At 52.9% G+C, this 21586-nt stretch overlaps 1 long non-coding RNA gene across 1 annotated transcript; it reads left to right on the top strand.

The window, feature by feature from the left end:
* The first annotated feature begins 5339 nt into the window (after positions 1-5339).
* On the top strand, positions 5340-14817 carry LOC113406315. Its single transcript, XR_003369733.1, has 3 exons — positions 5340-5816; positions 12402-12667; positions 14735-14817. It is a non-coding gene; the product is annotated as an uncharacterized LOC113406315 (long non-coding RNA).
* The last annotated feature ends 6769 nt before the right edge of the window (positions 14818-21586 follow it).

The raw sequence follows: 21586 nt of genomic DNA on the forward strand, positions 1-21586 counted from the left end.
CCTGTGGTGAGAATAAGGAAGGTGTTTGGAGGAGGCCATGGGGAAGTAACCCAGGGAGTTGTAGCTGTCATGCAGCTGTTACAGGAGGCACTATAGACAGCTGCAGTCCACAGGGCCCTGGGCTGGAACCCAGAGTAGAGGGTGGGCCCGGGTTCCCCCCAAACCTCCCAATTGACCTGAACTGTGGGTTCTTTCAGAGGGGAAGGTCTCTGGGCTGTTCCCCAACCCACATGGTGAATCTCTGAGGCAAGAAAATCCGCCAATAAGCGCAGGACCCACCAAGATAGAGGAGGAACTTTGTCACACAAGTTACAAATCTCTAGCAGGTACTGCACCTATACAGCCATCCAAAGACAGGGACACACCCAACAGAGTTACATGAATACTTCTCCCAGCCACTCATATACCATCGATAGGGACATAGGCGCTGACTCCGTGGGTTCTCTGGGGCTGGAGCACCCATGGGAAAAAATTAGCGGGTGCTCTGCACCCACCGCCAGCCAAGCTCCCCCCACCACCTCCTTTCTCCCCCAAGTGTGCTGCATCCCCACTCCTCCCCCTCCCTCCCAACGCTTCCCATCCCCCTGCCACCTAGCAGCTGTTTGGCAGCGCTTAGGACTTTCCGGGATAGAGGGGAAGGAGCAGGGATGCAGCATGTTCAAGGGAGTAGGCGGAGAAGGGGCAGGGACGGGGACTTGAGGGAAGAGGGTGGAATGGAGCAGTGTCACACCCTGATAGACTTAAAAATTTTATTAAGATGTTAAAAAAAATAGTGAACAGAGTTTGAGCATAGAAGTTTCTGGTTATCAGGGAATAACATACAGATTATAGAGGGTGCAAAGTTTGGCTTAAGATAAGGTGGCATAAGGAATACATCATCTGCAATATCCCCAATTGGGGGTAAAAGGTTGATGGGTCAAAGTACAGACATTGAGATATGAGGGTATGAAGTTCATAAAGTGGCTATGTTCGGGTGTGGATTATAATGAGTGGATATGATGATGAGGATGGATTGACCCTCATTTGGTGAGATTTAATGTTTAGGGAGTTTATGGTTCCAGTTCATATGATCCAACGGGGTACAAGCAGGTCTCAGCTCTTCAATGCACAGGCTGGAACTCTCCCTCCCTTTGACCACCCTCCCCAGGTCAAAGTCTTTGTCCTCCAAACCTTTCTTGCAGATGAGTTGTGGGGGGTGGGGTGAGGCCAAGCCATGATGTCACTTCCCCTCTTTATAGTTTCTTCCAGCTTACTGGAAAGATCTGTGGTTGTGACGTGGGTGTCTGCCCCCATTGGTCAAGCATTCTCTGTCCTCTATGTGATCTCTCTGAGAAATCTCAGCTCCTGTATACAGCTCCTGGGATAGTGAATTCTCTTTAATGGGCCATCAGCGTGTCTGGCTACTCCATTGTTGTACTTGAAAGGCTGGTTGTGGGTGTTCCCAACCTCACAACACATTTCAGTAACACATACATAGCAAAACTTCATAACTTCACATACAATGACAACACATACAATCCAACAGGAAATTAATGTTCAACAGATCAAGACCTTTAACATGATACCTCACAAGGCATACTTTGTGCAAAACATATCAATTATATGACAGGGGTGAGTATGGGGATTCCAGGGTGTGACTTTGAGCTACAGAGTGCCACGCTCTCCTTCCTTGATGATGCTTATGGCAATGAATCTGCTTCACCTCTGGTCTAATTTTAGCTTTTCTTTTCCAGCAATGAGCTAAACAGGTTCCCCAGGAACCACAACAGTCCAGTGTCCATTCATGCTACTTAGATGCGATGCAACCACCCAAGGGGATGCCTTCACTAGCAATGTTAAAGCACTGTTGTGGCTGCGCTTTAACATGGCTGTGTAGTTCTCTCAGCACTGTAAAAAAACACTCCCACTGTCTAAACTGCCATTTTACAGCACTGAAACTTGCAGTGCTCAGGGGCTGTTTTTTCACATCCCAAGCGAGAAAGTTGCAGTGCTGTAGTGTGGCAGTGCAAACAAGGCCTATGTCTCTTTTATCAATTTACATAGGATTTACGTAGGTGACACGTTTGAATTAGTCAAGGGGAAACTGAAACTGAAATCGAAATCTTAATTTCTTTAAAACACAAACTCTGAGACAATAAGTCATTCTGATGCTGAAGCTGAACAAAAATGCCACTTAAAGGGGTAAGTACTTACTGAAATGGCTTGTATGTCAGAATAACTTGCATTAGGTTTGTCCTTTATGCATAGATTCATAGAACCATAGATTCAGGGCCATCCCTAGACATTGTGGTACCCAGGGGCGGCTCTGTTTTTTGCCACCTCAAGCACGGCAGTCAGGCGGCCTTCGGTGGCACGCCTGCGGGAGGTCCGCTGGTCCCGCAGATTTGGCGGCATTTCTGCGGGTGATTTGCCAGACCTGCACCGTCATCGTACCTGCCGCGGAACTGGCAGATTACCCACCGAATAGCCGCCGGCAGGCATGCCGCCCTCACAGCGACCGGCAGGCCGCTCCCGTGGCTTGCCGCCCCAGGCACGTGCTTGCTGCGCTGGTGCCTGGAGCCGCCCCTGGTGGTGCCCTACACAGCCCCCCCCACGGGTGAGGGAGAGGCATCCCCAGGCCTCCGTGGAGGGAGGGGGGGGGCTGTGCCCAAGGTTTGTGGTGGGCAGGACTAGGCTTGGGGGGCAGAGTGTAACCGCTTCTAGCATGAGCTGGTGGAGTGTGTTGGGGCCGGGTCACTCCACTTCCTGCCGCCTGGTGATTGCAGGGTGGGCCCGACCCCACACTCATGGGGCGGCGGGAAGTGGAGTGACCCAGTCCCAGCCCGCTCCGCTCTGCTCCCCTGACTTCCAGACTTGGGACTTGGGGGAGGGGCAGAGGGGAAGCTCCCCCAAGCACTCACCGGCAGCGTGGAGCGAGCTGGGGCCTGGTCGCTCCACTTCCTGCCACCCGGTGAGTGCAGGGTGTGCCCAACCCCTGCTGCATTCCCCCAAGATGTAGCTCAGGGGTGGAATTAGGTGGGGCAGGGGCAGGAAGAGGCGGGGCAGGGGCTACTTTCCTGGCTGGCTCAGCAGGCTGGGGGATCGGCCTGGTCTCTGGAGCAGCATGTAGCTGTGTAGTTTGTGTATGGGTAAGGATGGCCCCGATTCCAAGGCCAGAAGGGACTGTTGTGATAATCTAGTCTGACCTCCTGTCTAACAAAGGCCAGCAAACTCCCCCAGAATAATTCCTAGAGCAGAACTTTTAGAAAAAAACATCGAATCCTGAGTTCAGCATTGTCAGTCATGGAGACTCCACCACGACCCTAGGTAAGTTGTTCCAATACTTAATTACTCGCACTCTTAAGAAGGAACATTTTGACTTTGACAAATTGCTATTTGCAGCTGGAAAAACGTTGCATTGAAAAGTTCTGACCAGCTCTATTTCTAAGGAAGCAGACGGTGGCCTGTGTACCTTTTGGAGGGGATGGATTTTCCAGAGACACCAGCTCCCATTTAGGCACCTAAATGAAAGGTTCACATTTTCAAAAACGCCCAGCCAGCCAACAGGAAATGGGTGTTGCTGGGCCCTAGCCCTTTGGACAATCCAACCAGTTAATCTCTTCACCTCATTATATACAGGTTCTGATGCACTGAAAGACCATGGGGTGGGGTTAATTTAATTACTAAATTTTTATTCAAGATAAATATTTAACAGCATAAGTAATCCATATGAAAAGAGAGAGAGATACACAGATAAAGGAATTCAATTCAGGCTATGTGTTATATTGGATAAACATTGTTTTCCTTGAGAAGTTTTATCCTTTTCTTTCAGCCCACCTTTTCTCAGTTAGGTGTTCAGTCATTGATCTAATTCAGGGAGAGTGTGGCTCCACTTCTCTTAATTGTTTTATGCTGGTGTGCCACACTTTTGTGGAGTATAGCCACATAGATAAGGATTCTATTAGGATAGGCATTCCATCACACCAGCCTCATAAGTTGGCTGGAGACCAGGAATCTCTGACTCCTTTTCTTCATTTCTGATTTCTAACAGAATGACCCTGGGAAAGTGACCAGGACCAAGAGAAAAGAAGAGAAGACAGCTCAGGGCAGCGCTTCTCCCCGCAGAGGAATTAGCGCAAAATCCTTATCAAAAGCCTTGGGCTGACTCTGGTGTTCTGTGATTATAAACAGCAAATAAGCAATTTTGATTCCTCTGTTTTGCTTCTTGCTGGAATTAGCCCATGTAGTCATATAGCAACCGATATAAAAACAATCAAACAGCTGGGTGTGGCAAGGCTAAGTGCTATGTAAACACAAATTACTATGAAGGGGCCTGTTTTGGCTCCATAGGGAAGGAGATGTTGAATTTTGCACCTGAAACAACCTGTTACACACAGAGAATATAGGGTGTTCCTGCAAAATGACCAGACCTACCCTTTGAGCCCACAGTGATTTTTCTGCGAACGTACAAGGGAATGTGTTTAGTTTGAGTGAAAATTAATTTAATAATGGAACATAGGCTGTAGACTGGGTGGGACCCCCTGGGTCACTGAGTCTCATCCCTACTATCTCCAGCCAGCCCCATTATATCATCCCAGTCAGAAACGTTGCCACCTCCATCTTCAAACTAAGTGGGTTGTGTGTCCCCACTCGCCCTATTGGGAGGCTGCTCAGGGTCGATCTTAGGGAAAATGTGCCCTGGTCCAATTTGTATTTTGGTGTCTCTGGACAGCGGAAAACAAGGGTTACTCCATTTTGAAACCCTTCCCCCCCTTACCTGAAAGCAGGCAGCTTGCATAGACATGACGTCAGGGCAGAAAAATAGCAAGCTTGTGGAAAAATTGCAAACAGTGGTAAAGCAGCAGGTCATGACATTGAGTGCAGCAGCAAGTGCTTAACCACAATGTTGGTGCGCGTCCAAAGTCATAACTATAGAGGTAAGAGCAAGGAAACCATGGAGAGACAGTACTGTTGCCAAAGAACTGCTAGCAAGAGCTGCTGTCACCAATAATTCTCCCTATCCCCAATGACCCATAGACAACTGGCCATTGGAAGCAGGGCGCTGCTCATTCAGCATCACCTTGGATTGTACAGAATTGCAATTCGGGGTGCTTCTAGCTTATTGCAATAGGGATTTGGGGGCTAATAAAAGGCGTTGTGTGTTTGAACTGCTTGTGTCCATCACTTTTTGGATGGAGGTGCCGTGTCCTCAGGGAATTCCTGAGACCATCCCAGCATAGTGGACCCTTGCAGAGGGGGTGGGAGGGGGTAACACCCCTGGGTCCCACTGCCTCCCTGGATCCCCAGCACCCCTGGCCCTTGCTGCCCCCCTGGGCTTCCCCCTCCTTCAGCCCCCGCTGCCTCCCCAGGCTGCCTACTCCACTATCACCTCCAGGCTCCTCTGCCTCCCCGACCTGCATTGCCCCAAGCTCCCTTCTGTGATCTCGTACCCCAGCCCCACTCTGCTCCTTGCCCCTTGACCATGGTGCCCTGGGCGGTCACCTACATCGCCCACCCATAAGGTTGGCCCTGCGGCTGCTCCAGCACCTCCTTCCTCTGATGGGTAGAAACATGCTTATTTCCAGCCTCAGTTGACTACTTCTTTCTCCAGTGAAAGTCCCTTACTGCTAGCTTTTGAGTTACTCCAAGCCCAGGGCATCTTTTCCTTTTGTCTCTGATTGCTCAGCAGCTACCCTGTCTCCCTGCCATTTTGACTGGACAATAATTTTTTCTCCTGCAGCAGAAACCCAAGGCCGGAGACCTGATTGAGATTGACCGAGGGTTTTACAAGCACTGGAGTGTCTATGTGGGAGACGATGACATTGTCCATATAACAGGTGAGATGGGTGGCTTTGGTTCCTTGTGTGAAGCATCCAGCAGAGAGATGGTGAGATACCATGCAGATGAGGCCATGGCAAATGTTCATGCTCTAGAGTCTCAAGTACCTGTAACTAGCGCTGGGGGACATTTTTCATCCACACTTCTTGTGTTTGGAAAAAAATGCAGATTTTATGACACAGAAACATTTGGCAAATTTGTATTAATTTCACCAAATTGTTTTGGTTAAAAAATAAACATTCAAAACTAAACCCTAAACATTTAGATTTTTTAGTTTCAACATTTCATTTAATTTTATTTTAAAATATTTAAAAAAACATGTAGACATGCTTGAAACAAAACCTTTAGTTTGCCCCAAATTAATTTTTTCCTCACAAACTTTGGATTTTCCAAAAATTTTGAAAAAATTCATTTTTGGGTCAACCCAAAAAACATTTATTTGTCAGAATTGCCAGCTAATTAAAAAAATCCATCATTCACCTACGTCTTCTTGTAGCCCACACATTGCGTCTTTGGCTGCCCTCTAATGGCTGTTCTGCAAAGAGGTTTATTATGAGGTGGCTAGTTAGAGCCTTTGAACTAACAGATATAGGTTCTTAAGCTCGCTTCTTGAACATAGCACTGGAAGGGGCCTCCTGGGTCATCGAGTCCAGACCCCGCTAGCACAGCCAACCCCCTCACAGAATCCTGGTCAGAAACGTATCCGGCTCCATCCTCAAACAAGCTGGGCGTGTTTGCCCCCCTCCTCCAATGGGGAGGCTGCACCAGAACCTCCTTCCTCTGATGGGTAGCAACCTTCTTCTCCTCTCCAACCTCGATTGATTCCTGGTCAGTTTATCCCCAGTCATTCTTGTGCCAACATTGCCCTTTAGCTTCAATCACTTATCTTTCTGCCTGGTGTTCCCATAACAGTCCCACTGAGTCCCCCCCCTGCCGTTTTCGCGGTTTTACACAATCCCATTTTTCCTATTTATAAAAAGTGTTTAAAACACTTTTTTTTCTCTCCACTCTGCTTTGATAGACTCTACACACACAGGGGGGAAACTGACTACGTTGGGGAAATAGGGCATGCAATCGTGCCATTTACTGCACAAAAGCAACAGATCGAGACAACAGATTTTTTTTTTTTTCTCTCCAGTCTCTTTTGGTTCTAGTCATTTTCAACTGTCATTTGTGTCTAGGGCTGGTTGAAAAGTTTCCAATGAAACCTTTTCCCATCCGAAACTGGAGTTTTGCCATGGGGAAAAAATAGCTTTCAGTGGAAATTTCCAGCAGGAGAATCAAAACAAAGCATATTGTTTCAGGCCAACATTAATCTTTTCCTCCCTTTAATTTGCCAGGATACCTTGTGTGAGTTCTAGTTCTGGGTCTCTCCTGCTTTCCATTTTCTCATGTGCCCTGATTCCCCATGAGGGACAATGGCCGTCCCTGGGGCTCAGCTGCAGCAGGGCATCATAGGAAGCCCATGAAAGACCTGGAACTACAACTCCCATGAGGCCCACAGCAGCTCAGATATGTAAGCGGGGAATGGTCCCGCTATTGTGGGGAACTTTCCTGGCTATACACTACCCCGGTGAAGTGGGCTAGCGAAAGGATCTGAGTCCTCGCTCCCACTTGCTTTACTCAGAGCCAGGCCTGACCTAGAGGACTCCCCTTTCACTCTCCCATGTGGCAGAGTCCTCGTAAACCCAACAAGGCTGGGCCCAGGGGGGGGGGGGGGGGGGGGGGGGCTCAGCCCCCAACCTTGTTGTGGCCACTTAGGGCAGGGGCTAGCGTGTCCCCACTCCAGGGTGCTCTCTCTGCACTGGATGCTTCCCTGAACCACTGATCATTCCATATAGTTCAAAGCTAATACAATTTAGTAAACAACAATCAATTTTTTAAAAAATGGGAAAGGTTAAAGGAAAACATAACCCCCCTCTATGGCATGGGGACATCACAACCAGCTGTCTCTGGGGGTACATCTATGCTTACCGCCGGGTCCGGTGGTAAGCAATCAATCTTCTGGGATCAATTTATCGCATCTTGTCTAGATGTGATAAATCGATCCCGGAAGTGCTCGCCGTCGACGCCGGTACTCCTACTCCGCGAGAGGAGTAGGCGGAGTCGACGGGGGAGCCTGCCTGCCACGTGTGGACCCGTGGTAAGTACCTTTAAGTTCGAACTAAGATACTTTGACTTCAGCTACGTTATTCACGTAGCTGAAGTTGCGTATCTTAGTTCGAAGTGGGGGGTTAGTGTGGACCAGCCCTAAAATGTAAGGGAAGTTCAGTCTGTTCCTCACAAGTCTCAGGCCCTGGCTGTGCTGCAGGGATGCTGCGGGTCGGACACTTGCTCTGGCGATGGCCATACACTCTCGGGCTCCAGGTGGAAGGACTCTTCTTCCCAGTGTTGCCCCCGCCCCGTCGGGGTTACGATCCCCATCTAAGTCTAGCCTGCAGGCCCTCTTGGCTGGGGGCGTCTCCCTGCGCTGGGCCCACTGTCCAGGGTTCCCCGCGCTCTCTCCCCAGCTGCTCACTGCACTCAGCTCCGGACTGCTCCAGCTCCAGCTCCACTCTGCCTCAGCACGGCAGCTGCTGCTGCTGCTCTGCCTCCAGCTCTCTGGACTGCTTCTCTGGCTATGGTTGCTACAGCTCTGCCCCCAGGACAGGTCGGCTCTGCAGGCTGCTTCTGTGACTCTGCTCCCAGCTCTGAGCTGCTTGCTGAGCTGCTTTTCTGGCCCCTCTGGATCTGGCACAGCTCTGCTCCCCAGCTCAGCTTGGGCCCCTGCTTTCTACTTAGCTCGGCCCCACTCTGTCTGACCCAGGCAATTCCAGCTCTCGCAGAGGATGGGACCCACCCTGGCCTCCTGATTAGCCTGCCCGCCCTGTCAATCAGGCTGACCTGGAGCATTGGCCTCTCCCCATTGTTCCTGGGACCTGTCAGTCTCAGGGTCCTGATTTCCCATCAACTATCCCCTTTCTTTTGGTACTGGGAGCTGGCCAACCGAAACACCCCCACTGAGTTTTAGTAAGGGGACAACAGTCCCCTTACAGGTAGATGCAGAGATTAACGCTGACCTGAAGTGAAATGTTTCCATTCAGGGATGTTAGAATTGTTTCATTTTGATCAAAAATTGAAACAAAAATATTTTGGGAATTTTTTTTTGTTGCACAAGCAGGTTTCAGACATTTTGATTTTTCGTTCTGATTCAGAAAAGTCTGATATGAAAGCTGAGAGCCTTGTGTAATCACAGGACTCCAGAAGCTGGATATGAAATTGTTGCCAACTCTCACAATACATGTGTACATGTTGCTAGCTGATATTTGGGGCCTGGCAGGGTTGTTTCTGTTAAGGTGAGGAATTGATGATCTGAGTCAGGTGTATTCTTTGGTACAAATTTGTTTATTGAATGCAGCAGAAATGAAGAAGCAGCTGGCAGTTTTCGTGCTCAGAACTCCCTGAGTCTGCCTGTCCGCTGGGCTGTGTGCCCAAGAAGCCCTGGCTCTCTGCTTCTGCTCAGTGTCACACTCATGACTAGGCCCTGCGTGGATACAAAAATGTGGATCGGCATCTGCCAGAATCAATCTGCATCTGACCTGCCATCCACTAGCAGTCTTTTATGTGTACCCGCATCCACACCACACCCGCAGAAGCCTCACAAGGACTAGTAGCTAAGGCTACCATATGTCCGGATTTCCCCGGACATGCCTGGCTTTTCGGTCTATAAATAGCCACCCGGGGGGGGATTTTTAAAAATCTAAAAATGTCTGGGATTTCCCCCCGGTTGGCTATTTATAGACAGAAAAGCGGCGGCCAAGCGCCGCTGGACACCCAAAGCCCCTTCCCGGCTCCCCCCATCCCCTGCAGCCTTACCATGCTGTCCAGCCCCACAGCTGTCTTCCCCCTCCTCCCCTCCCCTCCCCTGAATGCTCCGCCCACCTGCTCCTCCCCCTCCCCTGCTTCCCGCGAATCAGATCTTCGTGGGAAGTGTGAAAAGAAGCAGGGGCAAGCGGGAGGCAGCAGCAGGTAAGCTGGGGCAGGGGGTGCGAGGAGGAGAGCTCCGGGGAGGCGCGGCCCTGGCCGAGCGGCTCCCTCCAGCCCGGGCCGAGCGGCGCCCGGCGGCCCCAGCGGCTCCGGCCCCAGGGCAGCGGCCCCGTTTCCGGCCGAGCGCGCCAGCCCGGCTCGGGCCCCAGCAGCGCCGGCCCGGGGCCCAGCTCGGGCCGGCCCTGGTCCCGGCTGAGCGTGCCAGCCAAGCACCTCCGGCCCGGCCCCAGGCCCTGCAACCCCGGCCAGAGCGCAGCCTGATTCCTGGGCTCTTCAAAGCGGGCCCTGGTCAGGGGACAGGGAGTGGGGGTTGGATGGGTTGGGAGTTTGGGGGGGGGCTGTCAGGGGGGCAGGGGTGTGGAGAGGGGTTGGGACAGTCAGGGACAGGGAGCAGGGGGGTTAGATAGGTTGGGGGTTCTGGGGGGGCTGTCTGGGGGCGGGGAGCAGTTGTATAGGGCATGGGAGTCCCCGGGGGTCTGTCTGGGGGCGGGGGTGTGGATAAGGGTCAGGGCAGTCAGGGGACAGGTAGGGTCGTAGGGGGTTCTCGGGGGGGGCAGTCAGGGGACAAGAAGCAGGGCGGCTTAGATAGGGGGTGGGATCCTAGGGGGCAGTTAGTGGCAGGGGTCCCAGGAGGGGGCAGTCGGGGGGGGGGGTTCTGAGGGGGGCAATCAGGGGGTGGGAAGTGGGAGGGAGTGGATGGGGGCGGGGCAGGGGTGGGGCTAGAGCGGGGCTCCTCCCCCCCATGTCCTCTTTTTTGCTTGTGGAAATATGGTAACCCTACTAGTAGCGACAGGGGGGGCGAAGGGGAGAGAGGGGTGGAGATGAGTGGGCAGGGTCTTGCAGGGAACAGGTGGTGCCAGTGCAGGGACTGGAGGTAAGGGGTGGTGTAGGGGCAGGGTCTCGAGGAGAAGGAGCGGTGCAGGGGCAGCGCAGAGGTGGAGTCTTGAGGAGAAGGGGCGGTGTGGGGGCGGTGCATTGCATGTTGCTCCCGGGGGCTCATGAGCGACGGCATGGCAGCAACAGTACATGTTATATCACAGTGGGGCGAAGGGATGGGGCGCCAGGGCCCCGCCCACTTCAATCCCCGTGACTGGGCGTGGGCCCCACCAGGGACAGCAGGTTTGTATAATTTTTGGTGGTGCCTAGAATGGGTCCAAGTCCCACCCCCCCACACACCTGCCTAAGGCTCTTGGAGGGAGTTTGGGTGCAGGAGGGGTGTGGGCTCTGGGATGGAATTTGGGTGCTGGGTGCAGGCTCTGGGGTGGGACGGGGGTTGGGGTGCAGGAGGGGGTGTAGGAGGCAGTTTGGGGTGCTGGGTGTAGACTCTGGGCTGGGACAGAGGGTTGGGGTGTTGGAGGGGGTGCGGCAGGCAGGCTGCCCTGGGGCTGGGGTGGGGGGCCAGAGAGGAGGACTCCCCCCAGCCCTCTCCCTACCGGCAGCAGCGAGCTCTGGGGGATGGGAGGTCCTTCCCTGCCCCCCTGGCATGACACTCACCCAAGCCCCCCCGGCTGCTGCTCAGGCGGTCCAGCCAGGATAAGCCCCCACACTTCAGAGTTGCCTGCCGTGGGTGGGGGCTGCCATGTGGCTCCTCCCCTCCTCTTCCACAGGCACAGCAGCTGCCTCAGGGACGCCGCTCCCTTGTAACTGGCAGCAGCTGGCGAGGGAATGCAGCACGGAGCTGCAGGGGGCAGCTGCCCAGGGCAGGCAGGGACACTCAGGGGAGGCATGCCGGGGGCGGCAGGCAGAGCCGGAGGAGAGACTTGGCCGTGAACATTGGTGGAGCCGGGCCCCCCCAGGCCCTGAATTTGCTGGAGCCTGGGCACCATGGGCCCATACAACTCGCCGCCCCTGGACTCCACTGCCTAGGAGCTGGCGGGCTGGGAGCGCGGCCAGTGCTGCTGGACCGGGCCATGATTGGGACACTAGCGCTGCCCAAGGGGCCTGAACTGCTGGACAGGAAGCGGTGCGGTGAGCGGATGCTGGAGAGCCCCAACTCCAGCCTGCCCAGCCCCAGCCACTGGCCACCGCTCCTGAGTGCACTGCGCCCCCGCCCCCCCCCCCGGTTGCCCGAGCTGGACGCTTTTGGCCAGGCACTGCCGGTGCGTAGAGCCCTGCATGGTTGTATCCGCATCTGATCCACTATCCACAAAAACGATCCGTGGATATATGTGGATTTGCAAAGCTCTACTCATGCCTCCTTCTCTTGGCTTCCTGCTTCCAACACCCATTGCCTAGCCCCTGCTAAGCCACTTGAGTTAGCTCTGGCCTGGCCATGCGGCTTAGCGTCTTGGGTGGAAGTCCCACTGTCTGCAGCTTGTTTAAACCACATTAAGGAGCTTCATTGCGCCTTCTGTTGAGCCAGAAAGAAGGTGCTTGACATCCCCATTGGCTCCAATGTCATTGTCTTTGGGTCTAAGACCCACTGTGATGGCAGCCATTAGCACCATTCAGCATGGCAATATGATATAGTGGGCACCAGCAGGGACAGCTGGAAGGTGGCTGTGGGCTCTGGCCATATGAATGAATTCATAGCCTGCCTTCCTGTTTTCAATCTCCAGGTCTGACTGGAATGCCTGACTGGAACTTTGTTAGCTCTAGCAACGGCAAGGCAATAGTGAAGAAACAGCCCCTCAAACGTGTTGTAGGGAACTGCAACTATAGGGTCAACAACAAGTATGACAGGACCCGGCAGGTGTATCCGGTGCCCAAAATCATAGAAAGGGCAACCAAGGAGGTTGGGAAGACATGGACATATCACGTCTTCGCTAAGAACTGTGAACACTTTGCTACTGAGATTCGCTACAACGAAGCAAGAAGTGACCAAGTATGTAACTGGCCAGGTGTGGGTTATTGTTCCCTGTGTCTGTGGGGTAGGCAGGTCCACGTGCTGATGCCTAGCAAGGCAAACAGGGCTGAGGGAGGAGCAGGGAGGGGACTGGGGCATGAGGCCAGGACTCCTTTGATGCATGTAAGGGACCTTTAGTGGGTATCAGATTTCTGGTGAGGTGAACATCGAAGTTGTTCCTTTGCCGACTGAAATTTCTACCAGGCCTGGCTTAAGACAATTGAGGCTCTAAAAACACTATGACCAGCACTAGCCCTTGCCCTTGCCCCTCTGCAGCATCAGCCTCCATGCCCCCTGCTGCCAGCCCCCAGGCCACCACAGTGACATCACACATGGCCCCCCCGGCTACCCCAGCAGCCCCTGTGCACCTCCCATTGCCATCCCCCACCCCCTAGTACCAGTCTTCATGCTCTCCCCCACCTCAACCCCCTGCTCTGCCACAGACTTCCTCTGTGACCTTGGGCAAGTCATTTAGTTGCACTATGCCTCAATTTCCCTAGTTATACCATGGGGATAATGGCATTGCCCTCCCTCCCAGCGGTTTGTGAGGATAAATACTGTTTGTGAGGCACTCAGACATGACAGTGATCGGGGTTGTACAAATACCTAGAAATACCCACTGAGCTTCTCTGAACAAAGCAGACATCTACAACACACACAGCCTGACGGGTGGATATTTTTCCAGCCCTCAATTGATGCTCCATTTTAGTCTGAGCTGTTTGCCAATATTCAGGGCCTTGCTGGCTTAATTCCATTAGGAGAAGAAATTGGTAACACAAGTCAGTTGTACTCTTTGGTGCAATCCTATGTCTTTACAAAGAATGCACAAAAAGCCCAGTTTCCCTGAACGCAGTAGGAACAAACATAAGCACTGACTTCCTCTGTTCCCGAGTCGTGCTCTACCCCCACTCTGCACCAGGCCCCGCCCCCCCCCCCCCCCTTCCCCCAAGACCCCACCCCACTCCTTCCTGTCCCATTCAACCCCCTCCTCTGCCTCTTCCTGCCCCCGCTCCTCCCAGCGCCTCCTGCATGCTGCTGAACAGCTGATCACGGCTGGCAGGAGGCACTATGAGGGAGGGAGAGGGGCTGATCTGCAGGGCTGCCCATGGGTGCTGAGCACCCACTATTTTTTTCCCATGGGTGCTCCAGCCCCAGACACCAATTCCGTGGGTGCTCTAGGGGAACAAACAACATTTGGCAGTTCCCTTGTTCAGAAATCCAAGCCTGTTTCAAGCAAACTCTGTGCCCAAGAATCCCTGTCTCTCTATTCCCTTTTAAGGTCATGCTCCCCGCTGCATCTCTTGGCTTTCGACCTCACACACACATGAAACCAATCAAGCCCCCAGCCCTCCATGTATGCAATCAGTCCTCCTCCAACCACTTAGCTCAACTTCTGATCAGCCCTGCCTTGGACCCTGACTTCCTATTGTTTCAGCTATCACTATCTAAAGGACATTTAATTGCTCCTTCCATTTAGCCCTGCCCCAACCCCACCAGTTCCCTGCCCCCATTCCAACCCCTTCCCAAAGTCCCTGCCCCAACTCGGCCCCCTCCCTGCCCCTATTGGACCCCTTCCCCAAATCCCCACCCCGGCCCCACCTCCTCCCTTGAGCGCGCCGCATTCCCCCTCCTCTCCCCTCCCTCCCAGCCGAGCAAAACAGCTGTTTTGCAGCACAAGCGCTGGGAGCTAGGGGGAAAAAGCAGGCAGGCGGCGCACTCAGGGGAGGAGGCGGAGGCGAGCTGGGCAGGGAGCTGCTGGTGGGTGCAGAGCACCCACCAATTTTCCCCCGTGGGTGCTCCAGCTCTGGAGCACCCACAGAGTCGGCGCCTATGATTGGTCTAAAGCTCAGTGGCAGCATTAACACCTCCTGCATATTGCTGTCTTCAGCCAGCCAGGATTGTTATCTGCAGCACTGACATTCAATAGGAGAAGCCTATTGAGACAGAGTGCCCAGAAAGAGGCTTTGAATGAGCAGGCTGCACTCTGGGAGATTCTTGAGTTGTCTGGAGTCTGCCTGACTAATTGGGGATTCTTTTTGTTTCCAGGCTAATACGGCTGTTGCAGTGATAATGGCGATAGGTATTCTGATTTTGTTCATTTGACAGCGGTAGCATCGTCAAACTTCTTCAGCCCAGAAACACTCCACCCTGTACAAAAGATATAGATCAGGGCCATGCTGTGGAAACCAAAATAAATTTTAGACCTCAGAATTACCTCATTAACGGGAGTCTTGTGTCTTCTGTTACCGGTCAGTGGCCCAGAGTAGATAATAATTGTTGGAGTATTATCGGAGTATCACCAAGCTCAGGAGAACTGCTGCAGATGGAAGGAGTGGGGTTCATACCGGCTCTGCCTTGGGGCATTTAAGCCAGTTCTCAGACTGTTTTCAGTGCCAGACAAACACTAAATGAGATTTCAGGAGTAAAGCTGCTCCACAGACTATGCCCAGTTAGAAGAGTAAATCACTCATCTTGAGACCCAAGCGTCTGGCTGTCTGGGATTAAAAGACAGAGTTTACGTGGTTTATAAGTAGCCCATCGTGTACTGAGGTTCCACATCTCTCCAAAGCTAGGCAGGCATGGAGCCAGCCCAAGCCTACATGGGAGACTTCCTAGGAAATTGTACTGATTCCACAGGGCATGTTCTTCTAAATGAGGTGCTATCTTTTTGATGAGCTCAAGCTTCAAGGTGCAGCATAACTGCACTAATTCCATTGTATTCAGAGTCTTTACTTGGACCTAAGGATTAGCCAGTAGTCTGTGATATAATGTAGTTAAAGTTTTATTCTGTAGTTACAACCTTTTATTAGCGATTTACTCTTCTAATTAAAGACGAGTTTGAAGAGGAGGATGTAGCCCACAGCTACCCCAGCCATTCCCTCCTTGGAAGAGGGTCACAGGGTAACTCTGCTGCTATTCTATGCCTTGGGGAGTGAGACGGGGTGGAGAGACCCCATCCAGTGTGGGGTGAGTTCACCCCGTCCTTCGAGCTGCCCTCTATCTCAAGACCATGAGACCTAAGGGCAGAAGTCCATAGAGTTGACTTGATCCGCAGGGCTTTAAGGCCCAATGGCTGGAGTCTACGGAATCGCCTTGCTCCACAGGGCAATAGGGTCACGTGACCTACGTCCGGGGAAGGGGGGGGAGCCCTTCTCTGCAGGACAGTAAGACCTAGTGGTCAGAGTCCATAGAGATACCCAGGGTTTGCAAGGCAGTAAGGCCCGATGGTCAAAGTCAATAGAGATACCCTGGGTCTACAGGGTAGAAAGGCCTAGCGGCCAGCATCATTAATGATACTTTGGGTTCACCGGCCGCAAAGTCTAGCGGCCAGAGTCAATGGAGATACCCCTCCGGGCATGGCTGTATAGCCTAGCGGCTGGAGTCAATAGGGTTGCTCTCTGGGTGGGGCTGTATAGCCTAGCGGCCGGAGTCAAAGTTGCCCTCCAGGAGCTCACCCCGTCACACACCCTCGCCCTCAAAAGGGCACCCAGTGGGGGCTATTCTTCTCCCCCCTCCCCACCTATCCTCGGAAAAAAAAAAAATTGGCATTGGCATATGCTTTCCCAGGGCGATGTAGTACCTGAAAGTCGTATCATTGTAGAGCAAGATACCAGCACATGATTCATGGGTTTGTGTCCTTCATACTATTTAACCATCACAGGGGCACATGGTCAGTGATCAATCCGAACGTATTTCCTAACAGATAATACCGTAGAGCTTCTATGGCCCACTTAACGGCCAAGGCCTTTATCTCAATAGTTGAGTAGCTTGTTTCTCTGGGGAACAGCTTGCGACTTAGGTACCACACAGGGTGTTCTTCCCCAGTTACTTCCTGTGATAATACTGCCCCGAGGCCCACTTCTGAGGCGTCGGTCTGTAAAATTAAAGTTTTCTGAAAATCTGGGTGTATTAAGACCGGTCTGCTGGTCAGTCATTCTTTCAATGTCCGCAGGGCTGCCTCACACTGGGACCACCATTGGACCTTCTGAGGTCGTGAATTTTTAGTTAGGTCCGTCAGGGGGGCTGTAAAGGTAGCAAAGTCTGGGATGAAACGCCGGTAATATCCGGCCAGGCCAAGGAATTGCTGCACCTGCCTCTTCATTGTTGTGTTGGGCCAATCATGCAGGGCCTTTATCTTGTTGAGCAGGGGCTGTAGTTGTCCTCCCCCCCTGCGGTGTACCGTAAGTACGTCACCTCGCTCTGCCCGAGATGACATTTTGTAGGGTTAAGCATGCTGGACTTACGGCCAAGGGCTTGGAGTACCTGGGTTAGGTGTTGGAGATGGTCTTCCCAACTGGTGCTGTACACGACAATGTCATCAATGAAGGCAGTGGCATATTGCTCATGGGGTTGTAACTACCGATCCATGAGCTGCTGGAAGGTGGCCGCAGCTCCGTGGTGCCTGAATGGCATCGTGATAAACTGATGCAAACCAAAAGGTGTCGAGAAGGCCGTGTTAGAGCAAGAGTTTAGCGTCAGGGGGATTTGCCAATATCCTTTAGTCAGGTCTAGAGTTGACAGGAACTTGGCCCCTCCTAGATGTTACAAGAGATTGTCTATTCATGGAATGGGATAGGTATCGAAATGGGAAATTTCATTCACTTTCTGGAAATCGATTCAGAAGCGCACTGAGCTGTCTGGTTTTGGTACCAGGACTATTGGGCTTCACCATTCGCTGTGCGACTCCTCTATTACCCCCAGGTCCAACATAGTTTCTAATTCCTTCCGCACGGCTTCCCACATCTTCTGAGGCAATGGGGACTGCGGACCTTCTGACCGGGTCTGGTGGCAATAGGATGACTCGTAATCACTGTTCACCCCGGACGGGATGATAAGACATCGGAGAAATCCTGCAGTGTACCCTGCAATTGCTCCCATTGGGCTTCAGTTAGGCCCGCTCCCATTGCCACTGGTGAGGCCTCCAGCGAGTCATCAGCGAGCGGTCCCAGCTCTGGCTCGAGTGGATCAGGATCGATAAATAGACTCTCTCTAGCCTTCCACACCTTTAGGAGGTTGACATGATATGTGAGAGTGGCCCGCTGTCGTCCTGGTAGTCGGACCTCATAATCAACCAGCCCAACGAGTGACCTCGAAGGGGCCTTGCCATTTAGCCAAGAGCTTGGATTCAGCCGAGGGCAATAGAAGCAGATCCCGGTCTCCGGGTTCAAAATCCTGTAAGTGGGTCCCCTTGTTATATTGCTGTGCCTGAGCCTGCTGTGCTTGCATCGGGTTCTCTTTCACGAAGTTCCCTGCAACTACAGCACATGATGGGCCACTCCCTTTGCCGAGTCTCCTGCTCTTTCCATCCCTCCCCGAGGAGGTCAAGGACACCCCGAGGTTGCCTTCCATAGAGGAGTTTGAAGGGAGAGAACCCGGTTGATGCTTTGGGTCTCTCTCCTATGGCGAATAACAAAGCGGGGAGTAGAGCATCCCAGTGGTGGGGATCTTCCTCCACGAATTTCCGCAACATGTTTTTTAGTCTTAATAAATCTTCCCACCAAACCATCCATTTGGGGATGGTACATGGAGGTTCAGAGGTCCCTCTGGGTGGGGCTGTATAGCCTAGCGGTCGGAGTTACTAGAGTTGCCCTCCAAGCAGGGCTGTATGGCCTAGTGGCCGCTTGGTAGATTGTAGGCCACCATCCGGGGGGGAAGGAGGGTGACGGCCAGGTAGGGGACCCGGGCCCTCCCTGCTCCACTGGGTCCCAGCCCAGGGCCCTTCCAGTGGTGAGTGCGTCTGCCACTAGGTCAGCGGGGATCCGTCTGCAACACGCTGACTGGCCTCGGGATGGCTAGCCTCCCCTCCCCCGGGCTACTTCCTACCTTGTCACTCCTGTTGGTGAGCTGCGCGTCTTCGGGGTCGCTGGGTTCCTCGGCCAGTGCAACTCCCTGTAGTTCAGACCTCCCTGGGGCGTCCGCAGGTAGCTGGGCAGCCATTTGGGTCTCAGTGCCTCTGGCTTCCGCAGTCCAGGGGTCCAGTGGTTCCCGGACAAGAAGCATCCTTCCTCCAGTGATCAGCCCAGACTGAGCTGGGCTGCTCTTCTACTGCTGCTACACCTTGAGCATGCCCAGTAGGGATGTGGGTGTGATGTTCCCCTCTGGTGTTATCTGGACCGGTGATCTGCTAGGTCACTCTAATCCCTGACTCTGGGAGCCAGCCTTACCCTGCTCTGCTGTGAGAACCCCCCACTCCTGGGCTGTTCACGCACAGCCTCTGGCATGTAAGCTGCTCCCAGCTACTTGCAAGCGAATGACACTAGCCAATATCTCCGGTCCCAGACAACCCTAGGAACCTCCGTCTTGAAGCGTCAATTTATACCCTCTGGACACTGCAAGCTTATGTGAGTTCATCAATTTAACAAATAAATTGATATGTACCAGGCTTGTTATCCCAAGGGGAGCCTCTGACACACTTCAAACCAAACGCACTGCTTCAGGTAGAATAAACAGACAGATTTATTAACTATGAAGATAGATTTTAAGTTATTATAAGTCAAAGCATAACAAGTCAGAGTGGTTACCAAAAGAAAAGAAAATATAAGGACGCAGTCTAATCTCTCAACCCTATTAGACTGGGCAGCAACTAGATTAAGCAGCTTTTCTCACCCCACTGGATATTGCTGTCCTTTATACAGGATTGAGATTGACCGAGGGTTTTACAAGCACTGGAGTGTCTATGTGGGAGATGATTACATTGTCCATATAAGAGGTGAGATGGGTGGCTTTGGTTCCTTGTGTGAAGCATCCAGCAATGAACCCCATACAATGAACTCTCTCCACGGCTGCAGCTGCCTCCCATTCATTCTCTTTTTATGGCCAGAGATAATGGGATTGTGAGGACACCAGCAGGGAGGTCAGGCAGGGAAGATTAGGAAAGGCTGATTATACAGCTCTGGGCCAGGGCCACCCAAGCCCCATAGAGCGGGATGCTGCAGACAGACTGTAGGGATTGTGGGGGTAGAAACGCCACAGAAGGGCAATTCCTGTTGCCCCGTCTCCCCACACCCTTTCCCTGCCAGGCCTCTCAGGACATGGGTCATATCCCCTTCCCCTGGATAGCAGAGGCCTGTAGTTACTCAGTCTCTGTAAGAGTCAATATCAAATGCCCCCAATCTCAGCTGAGGTCTCCTACTTGCTTCCCTAGTACATGTAATATTAACAGCTTTGGGGCAGAGGTGCAGGTGCCTTGGAGGTTTGACTTAGAGGCAGGCAGAGAGGAATCATTTTGTTCAGTGCTGGCATGTAGCTGCCTCGGATTTGGGACACGGGTTGTTTTATACAGAGAATCCATTGCCTGGGGCTGGGAGGCAGCCACCTCTGGGACAGGGTGCAGTAGCCATAGGCGCTGACTCCGTGGGTGCTCCAGGGCTAGAGCACCCATGGGAAAAAAATTGGTGGGTGCTCTGCACCCACTGGCAGTCAGCTGCCCGCCCCGCCCCAGCTCACCTCCGCCTCCTCCTCTGACCGCGCCGCGTCCCTGCGTCTCCCCCTCGCTCCCAACGCCTGCTGCTGCAAAACAGCTGTTTTGTGGTGGCAAGTGCTAGGAGGGAGGGGAGAGGAGCGGGAACGCGGCACGCTCAGGGGAGGAGGTGGGGCCAGGGCAAGGATTTGGGGAAGGAGTCCAATAGGGGCAGGGAGGGGGCGGAGTTGAGGTGGGGACTTTGGGGAAGGGGTTGGAATGGGGGCAGGGCAGGGCCAGGAGGGGACGGGGCCAGGGTGGAGTCGGGGCGGGGCCGGGTGGAGCACCCACCAGCACCAGGAAAAGTTGGCGCCTGTGGCAGCAGCTGTTCATATGGAGATTGCTCACCCAGGGCTGAGATGCAGCAGCCTCTGGAGTGGAACCTGGCTGCTGTTTAACAGCAACTCAGCAAGCTCCATGTCAGCCTGAGTTATTGGTAGGGTTGGCAACGTTGTAATATTTAAAAAACTCCCCACCCCAGAGCCCACACCCCCAGCCAGAGCTCTCACCCCAACCCCCTGCTCAGAGCCCCCTCCTGCACCCTGAAATCCTCATTTCTGACCCCACCCCAGAGCCCACACCCCCAGCTGAAGCCCTCACCCCCAATTTCATGAGCATTCATGGCCTGCCCTACAATTTCCATACCCACATGTGGCCCTTAGGCCAAAAAGTTTGCCCGCCCCTGCCCTAAGAACTAGAAATTCCAGGTTTATTATGTTTGTATTGCATCCAGATACTGGTGTCTGAAAGCAATAGCTCCTACTAGCAGTGGTGGAAGGCAGGAGCACTCAAAGCTAGCAGCCACTCACGCTGTGGGCAATTTACCCCTAAAATTTCCAAGCCCCAGCAGGGTACCTGAAATCAGCACATAAGAGTCAAACCCACATGGGGTGCATGTTCTACTCGTGCAATAAGGCCAAAGAGGCAGTGTATTCCCAGGTGAGCATAGCAAATCTCGTTGTATTACAGTAAAACCAAAAGGTCCCAAATGACTTAGAGGTCCTCATTATGACCTGTGCATTATTAATAGTATTATGATAGTGTCTCTAGGCCCCAATTAAGATCGGTGAGCCCATTATGAGATCTGCATTATGGTAGCGCCTAGAGACCCCAGCTGAGATCGCGGCCCCATTCTGCTGGGTGCTGCACAGACACTCAGTGAGATACAGTCAATGAATTTACAATCTAAATAGATGAAGGATTATTATCCCCATTTTACAGATGGGGAAACTGAGGCACAGACTGGCAAAGTAGCTTGTCTAAGATCAGGCAGAAAGTTAGTGGCAGAGCCAGGACCAGAGAACTCAGGAGTCCTGACACCCATTATCCTGTTCCTCCCAGAGCTGGGAATAAAATCCAGGAGTCCCAACTCCCAGCGCAGCTTTGCTCTAGCCTCTAGACTTCCCTCCCCTCTCCCCCGGCCCTGGTGCCTATTAAGC

Source organism: Terrapene carolina, unplaced genomic scaffold (assembly GCF_002925995.2).
Source record: "Terrapene carolina triunguis isolate 2854851 unplaced genomic scaffold, T_m_triunguis-2.0 Scaffold89, whole genome shotgun sequence".
NCBI lineage: Eukaryota > Metazoa > Chordata > Testudines > Emydidae > Terrapene > Terrapene triunguis.